The 22,809-nt window shown below is 42.5% G+C and overlaps 1 protein-coding gene and 1 non-coding gene across 2 annotated transcripts in view; both read right to left on the bottom strand.

Moving 5' to 3' along the window:
* The window catches only part of RASGRP3 (RAS guanyl releasing protein 3), a 101,593-nt gene that overhangs the window by 52,016 nt on the left and 26,768 nt on the right, over positions 1 to 22,809 (bottom strand). The gene's annotated exons all lie outside the window — the stretch shown is intronic.
* Positions 15,337 to 15,440, bottom strand: LOC111827119. Its single transcript, XR_002830622.1, has one exon. It is a non-coding gene; the product is annotated as a U6 spliceosomal RNA (small nuclear RNA).

Below are 22,809 nucleotides of genomic sequence, written 5' to 3'. Positions count from 1 at the left end.
GCAACGAAAATAATTTTATGGTTGGGTCACAACATGAGGAACTGTATTTAAAGGGCCAGGAGGTTGAGAACCACTGTGACTATTAAGTAAACGCTTTTTTTCTTCCGTGCCAGACACTGCTTACCACCATGGCAGACACAGATTATGATCTCGGAAGCCGTAGGATCGACAGAGGGGACACGCATGAGCAGAATTAGGGTAAAGGGCATTATGAAAGAGTCATGAGAGAAGTAAAATCGACTTCTGACTCACAGAACTGAGATGCGTCTCGAAGCATGAGTGGGGCTGCACTGAGCCGGGAAAAGAAGAAGCACACCGCATGCAGAGAAAATGACTCTGAAGAGGGCAGAGAGGTGTGGGAAAGCAGCAGTGCTAACAGAAGGATGAAGTCTTAAAGGAATACAAGTACATATGGGTCCTTCTTTCACTCACCAAACATTGAGAGAGAGAAAGAGGAGGAACTGCCATTTTCTAAGCATCACAACTAAAAGCTTCTGTGAAGGTCCAAGTGGCACAGTCCAATGTAGCCCTTTCTCTGGCTCGGTGTAGGCTTCACACGTGCCACTCATTTAATGGGTTCTCTTCTGAGTGCAGCTTAATGTTAAGCACTTGGACTCTAGAGCCAGACCACTGGCATCCAAGTAGACTCTTGCACTTTATAGCTGTGTGGCAAGTTATTTAATCTGTGTCTTGATATCTTTATCTCAATAGTAGCATAATAGAATCTATGCTGTAGGGTTGTTATGAGAATTAAATGAGTTAACACAGGTAAAGTGCTCATTAGCTGGCACATAGTATATTCTCAAGAAGTATTAGCTAGTATTATTATATTTCTGGTAAGCGACCCGGCAGTGCCCTCTACCTAAGGGATGAAATAATTTCTGTTTATGTCATCTCTCTCAAACTTACAAGCCACATATATTTTATCTACATATATCCATGTGCAAAAGAAAGGAAGGAAGGAAGGGAGGGAGAGCTGGAGAGGGAGAGAGAGGGGAGGGAGAGAGAGAAAGGAAAAAGGGGGGAAGGAAGGCAGCACAGACTGAAAATTTGAGCTACAAAATGAGAACTAGCTTAAATCCCATTTCTACTAACTATGTGTTAGTTCTATGATTTCTTAAAGATTCTGTACTCAGCTTCATACTCTGTAGTATTCATTATTTTAGGAGGATAAAACGAGAGTTCTCTACACACACAACTCAATCTATTCAATTATATTTTTATTGATCAGTGTCCATCTATTTTTTTTATCACAAGTACTTAAGGGGATACAAAGACACATACTAGTACATGCCCCCAAAGAGGAGGCAGGAGATTTCAGTAGATACATATAGAAATGTAAGTGGTATCTCACGTGTACCAATGAGTCATGAGTGGAATCTAAGTCTTGACAATGGCATGCATTCTTCTGCAGAATGGAAATAAATGCACGTCAGGTGACTAATATCCCTGAAAACAATTCTTGAGAGTGGATAGTATAGAAAAACATTTCCAAGAAAAGTTTTGCTGCTGGATCTACCAGTCACAATAAGGATGTTGAAAGGTTGAAATAGTAAGTGAAACCAAGCTGGGCACTAAAATTAGAACAAGAGCCTCCTCGGCTTCTGTGGTAATTTGTGGGGATTTCACAAATCTGCATGTTCACACAGTTTTAAGCCCTTGCCAATCTTTCTCTCACCACAATAGCTCATCTTCAGTGACTCCTTTCCAACACACTTCTAATTTCTGGTCCAGGAAACAGAGCATGCATTTACTTACTTAATTACCTTAGCACTCTTGGACTATGAATCACACAAAGCCTGAATGTATTCACAACACATTTAGGTAAAAAGATACTTCCTTCACTGCTAAATGCAACACAAATTATTTATTGTATTTTTAAAACAAAAATACAAATGAAAATGTTTAAACCTCTCACTAAGTGCTGCAAAGTAATATAGTAGTCATTAATACCTGGTTTGAGAGATAAAGGCAAAAAGACACCATAAAAACAGCAATGACTGGGGAAAAGTACTGACCTATCTGAAGCAGTATCTAGACTAAAAATCAAGCAATGCTCAAGACCCAAAATGCATTGCTTTCATGCATCTAAAACAACGTGAAGAGATTCCAGGTTTTGTCAGAGTGTTTTTGTTTTCCAGGTATTATAGTTTATTTTCCAAAATTTAACTTTGCTTTTATTTTTTAGAGAGGGAGAAGAAGGGAGAGGGAGAGAGAGAGAGGAAGACAAACATCCATTGGTTGTTCCACTTATCTATGCATCCATTGGTTGATTCCTGTACATGCCCTGACCTGGGGATCGAACCCACAATCTTGACGTATGGGGATGATGCTCTAACTAACTGAGCTACCTGGTCAGGCCTCTAATTTTGCTCTTAAATATGGGAGTTTTTACTTTGATAATGTATTGTCTACAAAGTGCCAAACATCTATTTTATAAAAACTACAAAACCTTATGTCTCTAGATATATCCAAAGCTCCCTATCTTTGCTATAATATGGAGCAATCTGAATCATTCCAGTGAGTTGTTTTTTACATTTTAAATTCTTTATTGTTTAAAGTATTACATGAATCTCCTTTTCCCCTCCATTGACCTCTCCCCCGTCACCCCCACCCCCAAGCACAAGCCCTCACCCTCCTACTGTCTGTGTCCATTGGTTTTGCTCATATGCATGTATATAAGTCCTTTGGTTGATCTCTTACAACCTCACCCCCAACTTCCCTCACAGGTTTTATAGTCTGTCCAATGCTTCTATGTCTCTGGTTCTATTTTTGTTCATTAGTTTATGTTGTTCATTATAGTCCACAAATGAGTGAGATCATGTGATATTTATCTTTCTCTGACTGGCTTATTTTGCTTAGCATAATGCTCTCCAGTCCCATCCATGCTGCTGCAAATGGTAAGAATTCCTTCTTTTTTACAGTGGTGTAGAACTCCATTGTGTAGATGTACCACAGTTTTCTAATCCAATCATCTATTGATGGGCACTTAGGCTGTTTCCAAATCTTAGCTATTGTAAATTGTGCTGCGATGAACATAGGGATGCATATATCCTTTCTGATTGGTGTTTCTGATTTCTTGGGATATATTCCCAGAAGTAGGATTACTGGGTCAAATGGGAGTTCCATTTTTAATTTTTTGAGGAAGCATCATACTGTTTTCCACAGTGACTGCACCAGTCTGCATTCCCACCAGCAGTGCACAAGGGTTCCTTCTTCTCCGCATCCTCGCCAGCACTTGTCATTTGTTGATTTGTTGATGATAGCCATTCTGACAGGTGTGAGACAGTACCTCATTGTTGTTTTGATTTGCATCTCTTGGATGATTAGTGACTTTGAGCATGTTTTCAAGATCTCTTGGCCTTCTGTATGTCCTCTTTAGAAAAGTGTCTATTTAGGTCCTTTGCCCATTTTTTGATGGGATTGTTTATCTTCCTTTTGTTAAGTTGTAGGAGTTCCCTGTAAATTTTGGAGATTAAACCCTTATCAGAGATAACATTGGCAAATATGTTCTCCCATGCAGTGGGCTTTCTTGTTTTGTTGATGGTTTCTTTTGCTGTGCAGAAGCTTTTTATTTTGATGTAGTCCCATTTGTTTATTTTCTCCTTAGTCTCCATTGCCCTAGGAGCTATACTGGAAAAGATATTGCTATGATATTGCCTATGGAGTCTTCTAAGATTTTTATGGTTCCCTGTCGTACATTTAAGTCCTTTCTCCACTTTGAATTTATTTTTGTGTATGGTGTAAGTTCGTGTTCTAGTTTTATTTATTTTTTTTTGCAAGTATCCATCCAATTTTCCCAACACCCTTTATTGAAGAGACTATCTTGACTCCATTGTATGCTCTTGCCTCCTTTGTCAAATATTAACTGAGCATAATGGCTTGGGTCGATCTCTGGGTTCTCTGTTTTGTTCCATTGGTCTATATGTCTGTTCTTGTTCCAGTGAGTTTTTTATTGAGGATCATGTTCACAGCAAGATAACTGTACAGACAGCATATGCCTGACATCAGCAATAGCTCACATAGATATGGATGCGGGTCCTAATACAAAATCATGCTTTCCACAATAACGCAAGAACTCTGGCTCCGATGCTACAGCAATTAAGTATAAAAGGACAGTCAGTGGTGATTTAATCATTATAAGTATTGTTCTCAAGTGCCCTTTGCTTTTTACATTTTTCTATCTGAGAAAGCCTATTTAAAGACATACAAATAATAAACCACAAGTCTTCGTTTTTTTTCTCCAAACTGAAGATGGAGCAAGTTGACAAGTTCTTTCTTACTCAACATCCACAGCTTATAAAATGGTGACCTCTTGAACAAGGAACAAGCCTGTGGGTGTAATTTTTTGTTAGGCTTACACAGGATTGGCTCTTACCGAGTTTCAAAAATTTTAAAGTAGTTGCAAAAACACTTTGAATAAAGTATTAAACCTAGTCTTTCACATTAAAAATCCAGTTTTCTAGATTCTTGCAGAAAAATCAGATCTGCATGTTCTAGGGCTGCATCCAGTGAGGCAGCTAACGCGTAGGAGCAACTACTTCCCTGTTTCCCAAAGTCCCCACTACCCGCTATTGTCCCCCAAACTGAGACCAAGTGTCATTGCCATTTATCATCCCAGTATGTGCCTTTTCTTTTTTAGTAGATTTAAGAGGAAAATGAAATATTACTTGTCCCAGATAGAGAACTCTTTTTGTTCCTAATGCACTTCACTCGTTATGGTGTCTTGTTGGCCCTGCAGACATCTGCACCTATGAGCCCCGACCTCAGACTTATCAGGCTGCTTGCTGACATCACAGATGCTAAGCAAAAGCTAAGGAGGACTCTTCAACGTGCCAATCTTCAGAATGTTACTGTTGGTGGACTGGATAAGGAAGAATCCCAAGACAGCTACTGTGCCTCCTGGCATATATTCACTGAAACAGTAAGTTCGAATTGCAACACAAACTTCAACTCTTGCCCAAACAAGAAAGTACGTTTGGGGATTTCTGTAGCATTTGTCAATCATTGGTTAGGCTAACACATTATTACTTATTTCCATTTATAATATGATTCAAATGTCTAGGTTACCTCCAAGTTTTTCAATTTCCCCTGATTTTTGTGTGTGTGGTTTTTTTTCTTTCTTTCTTTGTTAATCCTTACCAGAGGATATTTTTCCATTGATTTTTAGGGAGAGTGGAAGAGAGAGGGAAAGACAGAGAAAAACATCGATGTGAGAGAAACACATCAATTGGTTGCCTCCTCCATGCGCCCTGACGGGGGCCCAGGCTGGGGAGGAACCTGCAATCAAGGTCTATGCCCTTCACTGGAATTGAACCCAGGACCCTTTGGTCCACAGGCCAATGCTCTATCCACTGAGCCAAACCAGCTAGGGCTGTGTTTTTCTTTTCAGAAAAATTCTTGTAAAATAGGTGTTCACTAATGATTCCCAAAGAGCAGAAGACATGGTGCCAATACCCTCACAAGACTTTAATTTGTACATTCTGGAAAGATTAAGATAGAGTGTACACTGGGCAATCTATTTAAAAAAATATGTACCTACTCATGCTTGGAGGCAAATACATTTTCAGTTTCTACACTACCGTATCTAGTTTCACTCTCTCCCACTTCCTCTCTCTGCTGCTTTGGATTTGTTGACTACAATTTAGTAACAGCTTACTCTTCCACGTCACACTCGAGTAAATCACAGGTAGTCATCACTGTGGACTTTCCAGGATAGTTTCCAGCTCTTAGATAATGGACCACTTGGATAATTAGTGACTCTACAAGTTGAGCTGGTATTCTTCCTTTGTTGTTGTTTATTATGCCAAAAGGAGAAACCAGAAACCAGGGGAGGGTTTCTTACTGGGCAGGACATTTGCAAAGATTGGTCTCTAAACACCTGGCTTCATCAGCTCACTCATTCAAGTCTTCTGATAGTGTATTGTCTTTTGTCTCTTCAGAGAAACTCTGTAGTTCTACCAGATAAAGAGATTGTGGTACAGGGGAGAACCCCCCTTTTCAAGGGGACATTTCATTTACCAGCTTACCTCATTTTATAAAGAAGAGCACCATGGCCAAAAACCTAACATAATTTGCCCAAGTTTAAACAGTGAGCTAATGGAAGAAAGGGAAGTATTCCATCACCATGGGCTTCCAGACTCACACTGAGGTCCCTGGGCCATAAAGAGTCCATGTGTCAGAAGGCTGGTTTCAAACTAATGCATCTGCTTTAAAAAGTCTGAGTTTTCGGGATGGAACCAAGATGGTGGCATAGGTAAACGCCTGTACTTGCTGCCTCCCACAACCACATCAAAATTACAACTAAAATACAGAACTACTATCATCCAGACCCACGGGAAAGCTGGCTGAGTGGAAGCACTACAACTAGAGAGGTAATGAAGAAAGCACATTGAGACTGGTAGGAGGTGCGGAGGCACGGAATGGGCTGGTCTGGCACCCACAGGTACCACTTTTTTAATCGGGAGGGGGATTGCCTCTGCGGAGGCCTCCTGGAGGAGCGAGGGGTACCAGCCCCTCACCAGACCCCCAGTCCAGGGTTCCAGAGCTGGGGAAAGAAGTCCCTATGGGCGGTAAGAACTACGGGCTGTAAAAACCAGTGCGGATTGGGGCTGACTGACACACAGGCTGCTGGAGACCCAGCTGCTCCTCTTAAAAGGCTGGCACCGCAGACTGAATTTACAAGCTCCCATTTGCTCTGAGCTCCAGTTCTGGGTGAGGCTCAGGGGGACCACGACACATACAGAAACTGGACTGTCTGGCATTGGGGCAGGAACTCAGGAGCGGCTTTCTCCTGATGAAGGTGCTGGCAGGGATCATTGTTCCTGTGCTGGGACCTCCCTGGTGCAGGGCTGACTGGCAGCCATTTCTGTTTGCTCTGCCCTGGTGATTCCCTAAGATCCTGCCTAATCCAATTTACAACCCCACCTAAGCTGTGTGCAGTGGCTTTTGCATATGAATGGGCTGTCCTTTCTCAGGCAAAAACTCTGTTAAACAAGCTGCAGCAGGGTCAGGGAGCTGCAAACCTAGCAAGAAAAGGCCAAAAAAGAAAAAAAACCAGCACCAGCACCAGCCTGCCTTGCTTCACAGTTGGGCCTTACATGGACACGTCCAAACCCCATACAAAGAGGAGGAATCTACAGATCTCTCTGTAGCTCCTGCTGGGTGGCCCCAGGCAGTGGCTGACTTTGCACCTCCCTGGTGACCTAAGAACCAGTGTACCCAGTGGTCAGGGTGAGACCATATCAGATTACAACTCTTCACATCCATAAGCCACACACTCAAGGGGCAGACTCAGTGAGCACCAAAGCTCCATTGAAGCAAGTCCTGCTCCATAAGGGTGTCTCCTGCACAGCAGCTCTCCCATTGTAGTCGCAGCTGGTCCCCACAGCCAATTGGCCTGCAGGTCAATTCCACACAGTGACACCAACAGCAATCAAGGCTCAACTACAACAAGATTGTGCACACATCCCACAAAAGGGTCAAGGAGCCCCCTGAGTGCAGTTGGACCACCTTCCCAGGGACTCAAAAGGTATGAAAACTACTACTCGAGTGCACAAAGACTGGTTGCCCCAGAAAAGTTCAAAAGAAGACAAAGGGAAATCAGTATTTCCTGAGATTCTACCATCATTTTTTATACCTTAAAAAATATGGACTTGCCCAATGCAAAAGGAGAGAAAAAAAAACAACAAAAACACCATCCCATTTCCCAATGTCAGCTTTTTGAGTCACAAAAATTTGAGATACTAAAATTTTTACCCCTTCCCAAGAGCCCATGAGCACCCCCAAACTGGACATTCAATTTAAAAACATAAGAGTGTCCCTTTTGCAAAGGTCTCTATGACCTGGTCAAGACCTAAAGGTGCTACCCTTTACTCCTCCCCTTGAAGTTGCTTCTTTTGCCATTTTGTTCACCTATTACCCTTCAGTACCTTGGCCAGACACCGTCAGCCGGGACCACTTTTCTGTGTGGTGCACCAGCTTCATATGGCACTTCCCATGAGGCGGGGCAGCAGAGAGGTGGGCTCTGGGGCTGCATAAACAATTATATAATTCCATCCACTTCACAAAAACTCTGTCATATGGTGTTCTTCAATAGAGCTTATACAGTGGTTCTCAACCTTCCTAATGCCGCGACCCTTTAATACAGTTCTTCATGTTGTGGTGACCCCCAACCATAAAATTATTTTCGCTGCTATTTCATGACTGTAATTTTGCTACTGTTATGAATCATAATGTAAATATCTGATATGCTATATGTGTTTTCCGATGGTCGTGACCCACAGGTTGAGAACCGCTGGCTTATAACATTAAAGATGTCTGACATTTTGCTGGGTCACAAACGATGAGAGTTCAGACACTGGTGCAGTGCGCTCCTCAGACTAAGGAACTTGACTGTACATGTAAGCTCTGCACCATCTTGAAGGGGGCTTTGTATGTCTTGAATGTTTTTCTTCAAAGAAGATTAGAGAGCAATTGTCTAACTTCATCCTACTAAATAATTCTATAAAAGACAGTCAATAGTATTATTTCTATGTTACCAATGAACAACTTGGAATACAAAGAAATTCAGTATATTTTTCAATTGGTTAATCAATCAATAAGCATTTATTAAAGATTATCTTTTTTTCCTTGTGTTTTTCCAGGTGGTGTTTAAATGTTAACTTTTAATCTAATTAAAGTTACAATTCTAACAAAAGGACCCAATTCTGATCTTGGCTGGGTGAAAAAGTGTCTTTTTTAGGCTCGGTATCAAAATAGTCCTTTATTGACTCAACAAATATTGACTGAGCACACACTTCTACTGTCCAAACATTATGCCAGGGCCCGGGTATCCAGTGGTGAATGAAACAGACCTGGTCCCTGTCCAGGGGAGTATACAGCTTAGTGAAGAAAACCAGCATTAAATACGTAGACAGACAAATCAACGTATAATTACAAATTATTACAAGAGCTATGAATGAAAACCCACACAGGGTTCTAGGACAGAGAATGACAAGAGAGATTATTTTAGGTTAGTGGTAGGAACGGTCTCTTTTGAAGAGGTGTTATTTAAGCCAAGAGTTGAAACTTGGAGATTTAGTGAAAGATGTAAGGGAATTAAAAGCTTGAAAAACTGGCTGGATCATAATGCCATTTACTGAGTTAGAGAATATTGGCAGGATGGTGGGTTGGTTATACAAAAGAAATCTAGAATTGTGCTTAAGATGTGTGAAGATTGAGATTCCTGTGAAACTCCTGTGTACAGGTCTCAAGATGTGGTTATTTATTCAAATATGGAGCTCCAAGAAAAGATCTGAGATATAATTTAAAATCAGGAGTTATCTCCACGTGAATAGCATTGAAAGCCATAGGAATGGTTCAGATAGCTTGGGAAAAAAAGTATAAAGATAAAGGAGAAGGGGACCCACCTTAAGCCTTGGAAATCCCAACATCTAGAGGTCAGAGAGAGGTGAAGCAGCAAAGCATTTTGAGTAGTAGTCAGAGTTGCAGAAGGAAAACTTAAAGCATGCTGTGCCATGAGGCCAACAGCACATACTCATCGGAGATGAAACCGTCAACTGCATTGAATGCTACAAAGAGGTCAAATTAGAGAAGGATGGAAAGCTACCTGCTTTTAAACCTTTTGCTGCAAGGAGATCACAGGTAATCTTGACAAGAGCAGTTCAATGGAGCGGTGGGCAGAAGCCAGGCTGGGGTGAGTTGAAGAGTACATAGAACAAAATGGGGGCAAAGAAACAAAGACATCGTGAGTAGAATATAAGTTTAATGAGTTTGTGTAGGATTGAAGTAAATAGCAGTTGGCAGAGGATGTGGGGATCAAGGGATACTTTTATAAGACGAGAGTTGCTCGAACATACCTGGACGCTAATGGGGATTATCTCATAGAGAGGAAGAAGTTAAAGACTCAGGAGGAGGAGGACATAATAAAAATGAAAGGATGGGTACCAGATGTAACAAAAGTAAAGAAAGAAGATGAGAATGGTTGCAAAGGCAGATAGAGTCTATATAATTACAGTAGGAAGGGGAAGGTGAAAGAGAATACCGTAAATAAGAGACACCTAATCACCAGGTTGGCAGAGGAGTTTATCTAATCCATCTGCTTCTGATGCCTGCAGTTCTCCTTCTTCAGTTTTTGAAGAGAAAAGAAGGAAGAGAGAAATGAACTCTCCAAGTCCCAGAGGGAGACGTCCCAGGATGAACCATTCCCTGACTAAGGATCTAATGATCCTTTTCCCAGCTCAGATAAACAATGTTGCCCTAATTCCTTTGAGTACTTTTCTGCTGGTTAAATATCTGCCTTCCTGCCTGCCAACATTTGATGCTCTTGGGCACCCAAGAGTGCTGTCAACTTGTGTTGTGAACCACTCAGATTAGCTTTTTGTGAACCTTATTCTGAAGGACTAGTCATTTTTACATCTTATTTTTGCCCTGATGCCGATGCAGCAGTATAGTGTATTACGGTCACCACTACTTGCTGTTCAATAGTGGTTTCAAGAAGAAATGGCACGTGTAAATCATCTAAAGTGTTTTGAAAGCATATTAGAGTGAGATTTGTAATTGATTCATATGGGTCAGGGTTTTTCAACCTCAGTAAGATTGATATTTCAGATGGATAATTCTTTGTTGTGGGGGGGGGGGGTCCATCCATGCTATGCATTGTAGGATGTTTAGCAGCATCCTTGGCCTCTATCCACTAGATGCCAGTAGCACTCCACCCCCACCCCAGTAGTACAGCCAAATATGTCTCCAGACATCGTCCCCTGGAGGGTAAAAGTGCCTTCAGTGGAGAACCACTGATATAGACTGACGTCATAACATCATACTGGAACTGAAAATGTCAGTCAAACACCTATTTTTTTTTTTTAGCATCAGAATGTCTACTTTTTGTGTAGGCAAATGCCTGAAAGATTGACTGAATTTTTCAGTTTTCAAATGAATACAAGGTATCTTCAACAACAACAAACATTTGAACAAATGCATCTTCCCAGAAGTCTTCTCGGCTTGATTTTCAATGCTTGAGCCAATTGGCAGGATTAACCATGGCAGAATATGACTTAATTTAAACATTTCAACGCTTTCAAAGTCTATACTTATTCCACACTCTGATATCTTTTGACCTTGTTTTATTCCTTCGTCAATCACTTCCAGTTTCATTTTATTTTTGCTGTTTATCATAAACGGCTTGAATGGTTTTTGGAGGAAACCAGAGGATAAATATTTATGAATGTAGACCTCCCCTTTTTTGCAATATGTGAATAAAGAGTTCTCTTTTGTGAAAACATTTTACCTCCTTTCCTATTGCCCAATTATCGGCTTCTCTTAATCTCGGGAGGATTCTGTATGGAATGCATTGCCTCTATTACACTTTTTACTTTTAAATCATCCACTACATTGCATTCTCACTCCGCAGAGTAGGTGTAGGCAAGGAGTGATGCTCAGTGCAAAACTATTGGAAGTGCTTTGTTCTCATACCCACTCTGTCACTTACTGTCAGAAAGCTTACACTTTGGGGCGCCAATTTCTTCAGACTGAATTTTTTTTTAAATCTTTATTGTTGAAGGTATTACTTAGGTCTCCTTTCCCCCCCATTAACCCACTCCTGTCTTCACACTGAAATTTAATGAACATCTACTGAGAGGCACATGGCTTTGATAGGTAAATACTGTCAAAGGCTGTTTTGTCACAGGTGTGGCTACTCCATGGCAAAAACTTTTGAGAATCAAGGGACTCTCAAACAGCTTCTCATTGTTATAAATAACCCAAGAAGAATCAGCCATGAATTATGTTAATCCTTCTTGAATTACAGCCTTTCCTTTTGACAAAATAAATATATAAGTTTAATTTCTCTTACATAAGATACAAATTCTCATAAATATTGAACTCTGGTTAATGATATGTCTGATGAAGTGTTTGGGAATGAAATGTACTGCTGACTACAACTTATTTTGAAGAAAAGATGAACCAATGAATGGATAGAGAAATGGATAAATGGACAGGTGTGTGAAAAAGCAAATAGAATAAGTTGTTAATGGTAAAACTGAATATGGATATGCACTATACATTTAGAGCATTTTCAACATATATTGTGAAAAAAAATATTCCATTATTTTAAAATTACCTTTTTCAAATCTTCAGTGTTTGGGGATTTGGTGAACAAATAATATTCATTAGCCTTTATGATTTTATAACTATTGATTATATATAATCTGAAGAGGTCTCAGTTATCAGCCTGTTCAAGTGGCTACACTGTTTCCTTTAGCATTTTAGATGCTATTTTCTCCAACATGTCCTCCTAATTGCCTCCAGAGTTTTCTTCCTAGAATTCAAGTATATTCATGTCACCCTTTTACTTGACAAGCTTCAATCACAGTTAGGAATTATTGTTAATTATGTTAAATGTATTAATGATATTGTGGATTTCTTTCAGTATTTTTTAAAATTGATTTTTAGAGAGAGAGGAAGGGAGAGGGGCAGAGAGGGAGAGTGGGAGAGAGAGGGGGAGAGAAACATCGATGTGAGAACATAATACCAATAGGCTGCCTCCTGCACATCCCCTGACTGGAATCCAGCCAACAACCTTCTGGTACATGGGACACTAAGCCACATTGGCTAGGGCTAATATTGTAGATTTTAAAAAAGAAAACTTATGGTTTAGAAAACAAAGTAAAATATTTATAGATGGAATGATGAAATGATGGGTTTGCTTCAAAACTGTTATGATAAGGAAAGAACATGGTGGGGACATAAAGGAAACAAGATTGGCCATTGAAAATTGTTAAAGTTGGGTATTGAATACATGGGGGTTCATTATATTGTCAACTTCTGTATATATTGGAAATAGTCTATAATAAAAGGTGTGTTTTCTTAAACTTTAAATGGTTCTAAAAGACCTAAATGCTTTAGAAGGGCAAACACTACACTTAATCCTGGAACCACCTAGTCTTTTGAGACTTTTCCCTGGTTTCTCCTCTAACATATCCCTATGATTCACATCTACCGAGTTACATGTTATTCCTGGAATGGATTCTTTCAAAATATAGTGTTTTTTTCTTCTTGAACAATGACTACCAATCCTTTTATACCTAGTTCAAATGCCACCAACCCTAACAAACTTTTCCTGACTCACCCTGCATAGATGACTTCCATAGAACTTTGTACAAACCTCTTTAATAGAATAAACATATGTGTTGTACAATAATTGTAATAATTCTTAAAATATTGATCTGCTTAACTAGGTGGCAATAACCTGTAGGACAAAGTCTGTGCCATTATTCATGTTTGTGTAATGTGCAGTGCAAAATATTTGTTTAAAAATACTTGACAAATGAATCAAATAAAAAATACTTCGGATTTTTTTTTACCTTGTCCCCTAAATATAAATTCTGGGTTGCACATAAGGGGGTCCCAAAAACTAGGTTGCATTTACTGAGGTTTTAATAATTTTTTGTGTAGTAGAATTTCCAAATCTGAGGATTAAAACTCAAAACAATTTCTCAAACATATTAGCCTCTCTTCCACAAACTTTTTGTGAGGTAGTATTCCAAACGGTTGCAGAATTTCAATGGATGACACATTTCTCACTCATCCTTGTAGCTGAAAAAGATAAAACCTCAATTCTTACATCACTGGCTTAAGTCAAACAAAGTTCCAGCAGCTTCCAAAGAGAGGATGGAAGCAGTAGTTCTTCTAAAACACAGAGAATTAAAATAGCAGGAGATATGTTCCCCCGGCCCTGCTTCAAGGTCTGCTCGGCCCTTTTATCTATTGATAATCAAGGCTCCAAGAAACAACTTATGAAGTAAGGATGACTGCTCCACTCGATGTCACTATTAAGTCCCTTCTCATAAAAACTAAATATAACTTAAAGCAAACTGTCACTGCTGGTTGATCAGGCAGGTCCTACAGTCATGCTCTTTCTTACGTGTCATCCTATGAGATAGAATGATGATTTCTGAGTGTTGCCAGAGGCTTCGTTTTGCAAGAACACCCTGCCCAAGATGCAGAGCATCACCATTGACAGAACACCTTGACAATGGGAACGGGTGAGTGTTTTCTGGGTGGGGGCTGACAGGAGACTGTAGGATGCAGTCATGCCTCCACAGAGCCCTAGGATGCTTCTTTGTCCTACAGCATCCTCCTGATGGACATCGCTATGTACTGGGCATGACATACTAGATAATGTCCATGGCTTGACAGGGACAGCAGAATCTGGACTCCACACAATGGCTGCCCTTTGCAGAGGGAGCATCAGTTGTGAGCATAAACGGAGTGAGAGACAGTGCGGTTGGAAGAGAAAAGGCGTGCGCTCTGTTTCCAGGCAGACTAGGACCAGAACCCTGGCTTCCCTACTCACTGGCTTGTGACTCAACCTGCTCAGAAATTTAGGTATCACTTCTGCAGCAGTGTCAACAATGTCCACCTTTGGGAGCTGTGAAAATAAACATCAGTTTCTCTCCTCTCCCAGTAGCAGGCTCAGTTGAAATGTCTACCACAGAAGGAAAATAGAGATAGACTCGTCTTAGAATCAGAGTGACTGGGAACAAAAAGGGATGAGGAATCTAGAGCACCACCCTTTAGACTGAGCACTGCCCTTGCCATAAAAAACGAATGATCTCTAAAGCATCCTGTCAACTCATGTGATTTTGAATGGCAGGCATTCCATACATAGATGAAATACTTTCTACTTTTAAAAAGCAGAACTGAAGTAGAGCTGGATCCAAAGTCAGTCAAATTGAACTTATGATATGAGTTTTCCAGAACCAAATATGGAAATTAGACTCGGTTCTTCTATTTTAAAACTGTTTTAAATCTGTAGGTGGTTTCTGAGCTCCAGAAATCTTCATTAACCTGAGATTTGAGAGCACTCCTCCTTGACAGGCACAGGGCGCGCTGTTAGAGTGGCTGGAAAAGGACATGTGTTCTTTCCAGCTCCCTGACTCCAGGCGTAAGGAGTTTGGAAAACAGGCCGGTTGGTTTTACAGTGTGTAAATTCCTCAAAAAAAAAAAAATCCCTACTGCTATCTCCTCAAAGTGAACTTATGTAAAAGACCCAAAACAAAAAAACCCAACACCTCAGCTCAGCCATTTTGAATTACTGAACGAAAGGAAAATTATTATTTTATCAAAACTTAATAGAGGCGAGACTCAATGGCCATTCTTTATTTCTTTCTTTTTAATATGAAGTCTGATTCCATGGCAGCTTCATGGGCTCATTGCTTTCCTTTTGGCCAATTCACCAATTGCTAAGGTTTCTACCTCAGTACAGATACCTGGGGGGGGGCGCGCGGGGGAAGAAGCAATTAAAATCACTTACACATTCAAGTGCAGTTCCTAGTTTGCAATTTTTTCTTCATGAATTTGCGTGTCATCCTTGCATAGGGACCATGATAATCTCTGTATCGTTCCAATTTTAGTATATGTGCTGCTGAAGCAAGCACTTGTTGGCAATTTCTGAATTAAGCGGCAGCTAAGTAGATACTAACATAAGTGTCTGGAATTTCACTATGTGGACTAAAATGTTTCCATGTTATTTCCCCCCTTACTAGTTCTCTCTCAAAGATTGTACCTAAAGTATATTCAAAGATGAGATGCTGAATACACTTATAATACTAAAGCAAATCAATGGCATAATGATCCATGCGAGGGTTGGAACATTTTGTGGGCTGGGGATAGGTCCACCTAAAGAATACTAGGTTAAGTATAAGGATAGGGCAACAGTTGACAAATAGGGAAGCCTTTCAAAAACAATCTGATCACTGAAAAACTTAAAAGATGTTGGGACATCTGGTTCATCAGTCATTCATATACTTGGCTCAATTCTCCACTTATAATAGAGGCATCAAAGCCTATATGACTTCAAATTCTACAGACCATTATCTGGGAACCTTTAAGCCACCATTTCATTTTCTTTTCTTTTTTGAAAAATTTCTTTTCCCTTTTGTTCTCTTGAAAGGTGCAGATGATCACAGCAGTCACTAAAGGAAAAGGCTCTTTGAGTCGGTTCATGAATTAAATGTCTTTCAGGATTTTTTACATTCAAAGAAGACGACCTTTCACATTCATACTCCAAAGAAAAGCTACTTTAGAAAGACATACTGTAATAGCCGCTATGATCATAAAGCTGTTCACTTGCTTCCACTTCCCTCTCCCCACCCCCGCCCCACCCCGCCTCCAAGCCCTGGCCATGACACTGTGCACTGTAAGATCACCTGCATTACGCACTGTCATTTTTACAACCTTGTCAACATACTGATAATGCTTTACACAATGAACCGACTGCCACAACAGAACGTTGACTAGTAGTGAAGAGTCTCAAGTATGCTAGGAAGCTAAGACCTCTCAGTTGTGGGCAGATAACTTTGCAGAGGGAAATGGTCACAGTGGACACGGTTCCCATGGGCATAAGGGTACTGTGACCAGGCAGAACTTCCAAGAATGTTGATGGTTTTGTTGGGTAAGAGGAGTGCTAGACGTCAGATTTCTTTCTTCTTCTTCTTTTTTTCTTTCTTTTTTGTTGTTTTTTTTTTTCTGTATTTAAGAAAACAACCAGATTTCTTCTCAAGCTGAATATTACATAATGCCATAGTTGGTATGACTCCAACTTAACCACATTGGGTCTGCAGGGGAAGAAAATGACCACTAAGTTCCTTAAAAAAATTGCCCTAAGCAAATACTATTGCGTCTGTAACTAAGCTGACCCTGTTTCTGAAGCCAAGTATCCATAGGCTTGGAAATACCATCATTGACATGTATGAAATGGCATATCATGAAATCAGCCATTCACATAGCTTTTGTCCAGTGTAAGGTAATACAAATTATAGCACTTTTGATCACAAGGGACAATTTCATAGGAATCATTCAGAGTCGGGGGATGGGGGACTTAGCAGAGCTGTGCCAGTTACTGGTTCCATGACCATGAACAAGTCACTCACTTTCTTTCATTCTCAGGTTTCTCGCTGTAAACAATAGTGATGTTGGCCTTTCTTTTTCATAGGATTGTAGCAAATTGTAAAATAATGCCTCACACCAGAAAATTCCCATATAAATGTAGGAGTTTGTCTGCCTAATACCATGGATGGGGCTCAAGTAAGATCAAAGTACAGTGAACCTACACACCCAGATTCCAGAGATACTACTGTGATCGTCTAAAACAGCAAATAAAACCAGACTTCCAAATCCATCTCTATATATAAAAGCCTAATATGCAAAGTGTCCCCTTGGGAGTTCCACCAACCAGGAGTTCGATCGCTCACTATGACGTGCGCTGACCACCAGGGGGCAGCACGGAACAAAGGGAGGCGGCAGCCGGCAGCCGGCAGCCACCAGGGACCCTACCCGTGCACGCATTTTGTGCGCTGGGCCTCTAGTAGAATAGAAATGTGAAATGCAAACACCTAAACACCTCCAAGAACTGGATATGAGCAATTCCTATAAAAGGAAAGAGGGACCCCAGGGAGTTAACTCTTTGGGAGCAGGTTCTTTGGAACACACAATCTGGCCAAAACAAAGAAACAAAGCAAGCCCGACATCACGAAGCTTGTTTCCTTCTCCAAAAAGCTCCTAAGAAAATAATCCCAACTTTGATTCAAACAAGTTCTTAAGTATGACTTGTGGACTCTTCTATGGTTTTGAGTCCATCTTATGTGTCTCCATATAACACCCATTGAACTGTGCCAATTGCTACAGAAGTAAGCAATACCAAGCAAGGATTGGAGGTAATTTCCAGTGGTTTTGGTTTAGCAGACTATATTGCTGATCAGACTCTTGGGTTCTTAGTTTTAGAAACACCAGGCAGGTGAGAAGCAGGTTAAAAATCCCCCTTTCTCGCTATTAATACCCTGATCTTCAAAATGTGTCATCTTGTCATAACAGCCTTGAGAAAACCTTAGTAACTTTCACAAAGACATCCATGAATGGTCTGCTTACTTAATTTTCCTCCTGATCAACCAAAGGGCCCTCTGCTACTTATTTTTACTCAGGGCTCTTTTTTTAGCGCCAGCCCTAATCTGGAAATTTCACCACATGGAGGACTATGGAGAGCCCGATGCCATTTTTTTTGAAGGGTTCAAGAAGCAGGTTTCTTTAAGGATTCTGGCTGACGACCCAGAAAAGCCTCAGGTTCGTGACTCACAAGTGAGAGGGCCTCTTTAGATATGCAGCAGGCAGAGGGGTGAAGCCTGCAATTGGCAAAGGCAGGTGCAGGCAGCATCCCAGGCCATAGAGAGACGCACGCCTGCCCTCCCTCCCCTGCCACAGCCAGTCCCCTGGCCTGCAACCTCCCTCACAGCTCAGAACAAAGCCCAGGAGCAAACAGAGGGCAGGGTAGCATGACTTCTGGTCATAAACAACAACAACCTATGTGGACAACCAACCTTCCAGGTCGAGTCACCAGAAACAGGTCTGATCATCATTTTATCACCATGAAGCAGGCTATTTGGGGTGGGGCCTGGGTGGAGTGGCAGCCCTCCAAAGGAAGGAGTGACAGGAAAAAACGGAGGAAAGGGCCAGAAGGGGCCGTGAGAGCCGTGTGCTCAGGGCAGCAATACCGCTCTGTTGCTGTTCTTACCAATGGGAGGCTCTCTGCTGAACCGCTGTCAAAGAGAAAACACCGCCAGTCATTGACTACAGAGCTCCGGCCTGGACTATCAGCAGGGGAAACCTCACCCTTCCTGCCGCGGAGAGTTCAAAAGGGCCCTCGCACACACGTGTGCCTAATTGTATCGCACTGAGCTAGTCGCATTTGCATTTCGTCGTGGGCTTTTACATTTAAATATGTGCGGTTAGCATATTCGTCCCACTTTTAGTTTTTAATGTGCACAGGTTCAAATACAGCCTCGTGGCTAAGGGGGTCTCTGAGCTTCAGTTTCTCCAACTCTAAAACTGGGATGATGCCAGAGAGCACACAGACCTACTGGGAGGGTTATGTGAAAATGAACACGATGGCTCAGCATGTCATCTGGTATGGGAGTGCACAATAAATGTAAGTTTAATATTAGTGTTCATGTTACGATGGAGAAGTAGCAGAAGCTGTGAGCGCTCTTCCCTGGCTCTGCTGCTAACTGGCACTGTGACCCAGATACATTTGCTACAATTTCCTTATCTTCATAAGAAGGCGGGAGAGGGTGGGTGGGTGAGAGGTAATCAACCAAAGATTTTGACTGTATATATGCATAACCCATAGACACGGACAATTAGGTGGTGAAAGCCTGGGGGGGGGGGGAACAAGGGCGGGGGCGGACTGGAGGGGGTTAATGGGGGAAAAAAGGGGACATATGTAATACTTTCAATAATAAAGATTAAAAATAAATAAATAAGTAAATAGATAATAAATACATAAATAAAAGATAGCATCAAATTTTACCTTCTAAGATTCCTATCCAGACCTTAATATCTTGGACTCGATATACTATCTCCATGTAAAATAATTATTTTTATTATTTTGTTACTAGAGGCCTGGTGCACGAATTCGTGCACATGTGGGGCCCCTCGGGGTGGCCTGCGGGGATTGGGCCCCAGCTTGCACCCCCAGGCTCACAGCCCCAGCTTGCGCCCCCAGCCTTGCAGCCCTGCCTGGCACCCCACTGTGGCCTGGCGCTGGCCCCTCACCTGTTCCACCATTCTGCCTATGGGACGATCGATTGATCAATCGGGGCCGGGCCCTCTCCTAGTTCCCTCAGTGCCTGGGAGCCGAGTGGCGGCCCCAACCCCCCCGCTGCCACCATCTGCGGGGCGATCTGAGGGGCAATCTGGCCCCCACTCACACCCACCTTGGCCTGGCACCACCTGCTCACCTTCTCCATCATCCCGCCATGGTCCCGCTCTTGTCGGGGCCCATCTGGGCCGGCAGCACCTCCACTGCTGCCCGCTGCCGGCACCCATGTAGCAACACCCTCATGTTCTGAGCCACCCCCTGGCGGTCAGCACACATCATAGCGAGTGGTTGAACTCCCGAGGGGACAATTTGCATATTAGGCTTTTATTATATAGGGTTATTTTGAAAGTCAAGGGATCACTGCTTTTAAAAAAAAAAAAAAATCTGCAGGCTTTCAAACATTCCGCACTTGAATAATTCAAAGGATACCCTGCCATGTAGACCCCCCCATTTCATCTGTGGGTGGCTCTAATACTCCAGAGACACAATTTTACTGGACAGTTCTTCTCTGCTGTCAGCCTGTGGCAAAAGTAAAACTAGCCCAGGACCCAACGAGCAGCCACGCCTGCAGCCAGACAGGGAAGCCACGGGCCACGTGGGCACAGGCTGACCCAGCGACCTCACACACATGGCACAAAGAGGAACAAAGAAGTTGGAAACACTTGTTCTCATCAAACACACTAGGCTGTGTGGAAGAATCCACACGTTAAGGAAAAGAGAGAGACTAGCCAGACGAGCCACTTTTTCAGACGGGGTACCTGAAACTGCTTCCTTCCCAGATCTTCGGCCGGTGTGGGACTCAAGACCAACTGTGTAGGGGTAAACAGTGCAGAAGCAGTGCACTGTGGGTCATTTTCCATCCACTCTCTACATACAACATGGGGAGGGGGACAGAAATGGCAAGAAAATCATCCAAGCCGAGTATCCATGACAGGCCATCCGTCACCTGGGGAAACACATCGGGGTGCCCCTGGGCTTGCCACAAGTCAAATAACTGTTTGGTAACAACTCACTTGAAAACAACCACCCTCTGGCCCCCTCCTCAACACCCAGTCAATCCAGAAAAAGGAACTGGCTGGTTATCTCCCCGCAACACTCTGATTCAGAGGCCGGTCACTCCAGGAGTTTACATCATGGATTCCAGGTTCTGCCCTCTCCCTTTTCCCTTTTCCTTTCTTCTTCAGCATTCTTTTTAAAAACTGATTTCAGCCCTAACCAGTTTGGCTCAGTGGATAGAGCGTCGGCCTGCGGACTGAAAGGTCCCAGGTTCGATTCCGGTCAAGGGCATGTACCTTGGTTGTGGGCACATCCCCAGTAGGAGATGTGCAGGAGGCAGCTGATCGATGTTTCTCTCTCATCGATGTTTCTAACTCTCTATCCCTCTCCCTTCCTCTCTGTAAAAAATCAATAAAATATAAACAAACAAAAAATTGATTTCAGAGAGAGGAAGGGAGAAGGTGAGAGAGACAGAAGCATCAATGATGAGAGAGAATCCTCGATCGGCTGCCTCCTGTTCACCCCCTACTGGGGATCGAGCCCGCAACCCAGGCATGTGCCCTGCCTGGGAATCGAACCGTGACCTCCTGGTTCATGGATCGACACTCAACCACTGAGCCACACTGGCTGGGCTTAAGCATCCTTTTGGTGTCCACTAGGAAAGGACAAAAGTCCCCAAACAGCAGCTCTGTTCCAGGAAGGGCCTGCGTGGTGGCTCTCCCCAAAGTGAGCTCCAGTGTTGCCCAGGGAACCAGAGAAAGAGCAGGTCCCCCCGAGCTGATCATCAGCTTCAGGCAATAGGGTTATAATCTGGGGCTTAAAAAAAGGAAGCAAGATTCTGAGCATCATAAAAACACAAATGCTCCCTTGTCTAAAATAAGGAAGATCAGAGGCAGCTAAAAATGTTAGCTTTAAAGTTGGGAAGGTGAATTAGCTTGTGGAAGAAAGCAATAGGCTGTGTCTTTCACTGAGGTAGAAAGCGCGCCTGAAATCTACACCTGACTTCTAATCAAAACCTACATGCCATGTTGTTAGTTTTCTGTGTTGCAGATTGCTATACATAGTTAAATGAGACAGTCTTCAAAACTGACATCCAATTGATTGTCTTCAAGTCAGAGATACAATAAACAAATAAGCCCTTTCTCAAAACACTCTCAAGTTCCAAAGGTAACACTGATTAAAATCAAATCTCAACACACTTCAAAAGCTTCTCTCATTCGTGACCTGACTCTTGGCTTTGAACCTAAACACCACAGACCATAGAAATCCCGGACACCAGAACACACACGTTCTGTTTTCTAGACAGGAGTCATTAAAATTAGACGACTTAAAATTCATCCCTAAAATTAGAAAACAACGCAGCTGAAAATAACAGGTTCTTAAACAATGTTTAAAAAAATGAAAATTCCTATTCATCACAGGTACAAATAAAATACCTCCTTTAGTGCCAGAGGGACACAAAAATCAAAATGAAAAACTGTCAGTGGCTTGAGACACACACACACACACACACACACACACACACACACGTTCTCCAGATACTTACTGGGGCAGCGGGCCGGTGCGCACCCTGCCTGTCCAGCTGCCAAGTGCCGGAGCGCGCGAGCAGCTGTTTCCTTCAGGCTGGGGCTGTGTCTTAATCAGTCACATGAGCCTCCTGATAAACACGGCCGCGGTGCCAGGAGGTCAGAAACTGAAGATCATTATTCTCCTTATTCGCAAACCTTCCTGAAGCCCGCGCTGGCTCGGCCCTTTTCATCAGCAGGCAGAGCAGCCCATCCCACAGTGTGTTTTCTTTGAGCCACAACCCCCGCACAGCTGATAAGTCACGCTGGAGGGCAGGTCACGGCCAGTGGAAAGTTGATGTGTTTGTGTGTGTGTGAAGGGAAGGAGGCAGGGGGGAGGGGAGGGGAGGTTGGCAGTCTCTATACTATCTCATCTCACTCAAGCTTTCACTGGGGCTCTGGACTTGCAAGAAGAAGGCGGCACAGCCTGGCACCGAAGGTGGGAGGTGCTCTCCCCTCCAGGGGCCCCGGGAGAACCTCAATCTGTCGCTCCATCTCGGTTTCCTTCTCTCAGCATCCCAGGCTCCCGTCTAGTGGAAGAGGCACAAGACGGAGAGGACTATCTGAGGAAGGCAGAGAACAGGGTGAGATGGC

Source organism: Myotis lucifugus, unplaced genomic scaffold (genome assembly GCF_000147115.1).
Source record: "Myotis lucifugus unplaced genomic scaffold, Myoluc2.0 scaffold_134, whole genome shotgun sequence".
Classification (NCBI taxonomy): domain Eukaryota; kingdom Metazoa; phylum Chordata; class Mammalia; order Chiroptera; family Vespertilionidae; genus Myotis; species Myotis lucifugus.
Note: the sequence above shows the minus strand (reverse complement) of the source record. Positions and strands in the feature narration are given on the sequence as shown.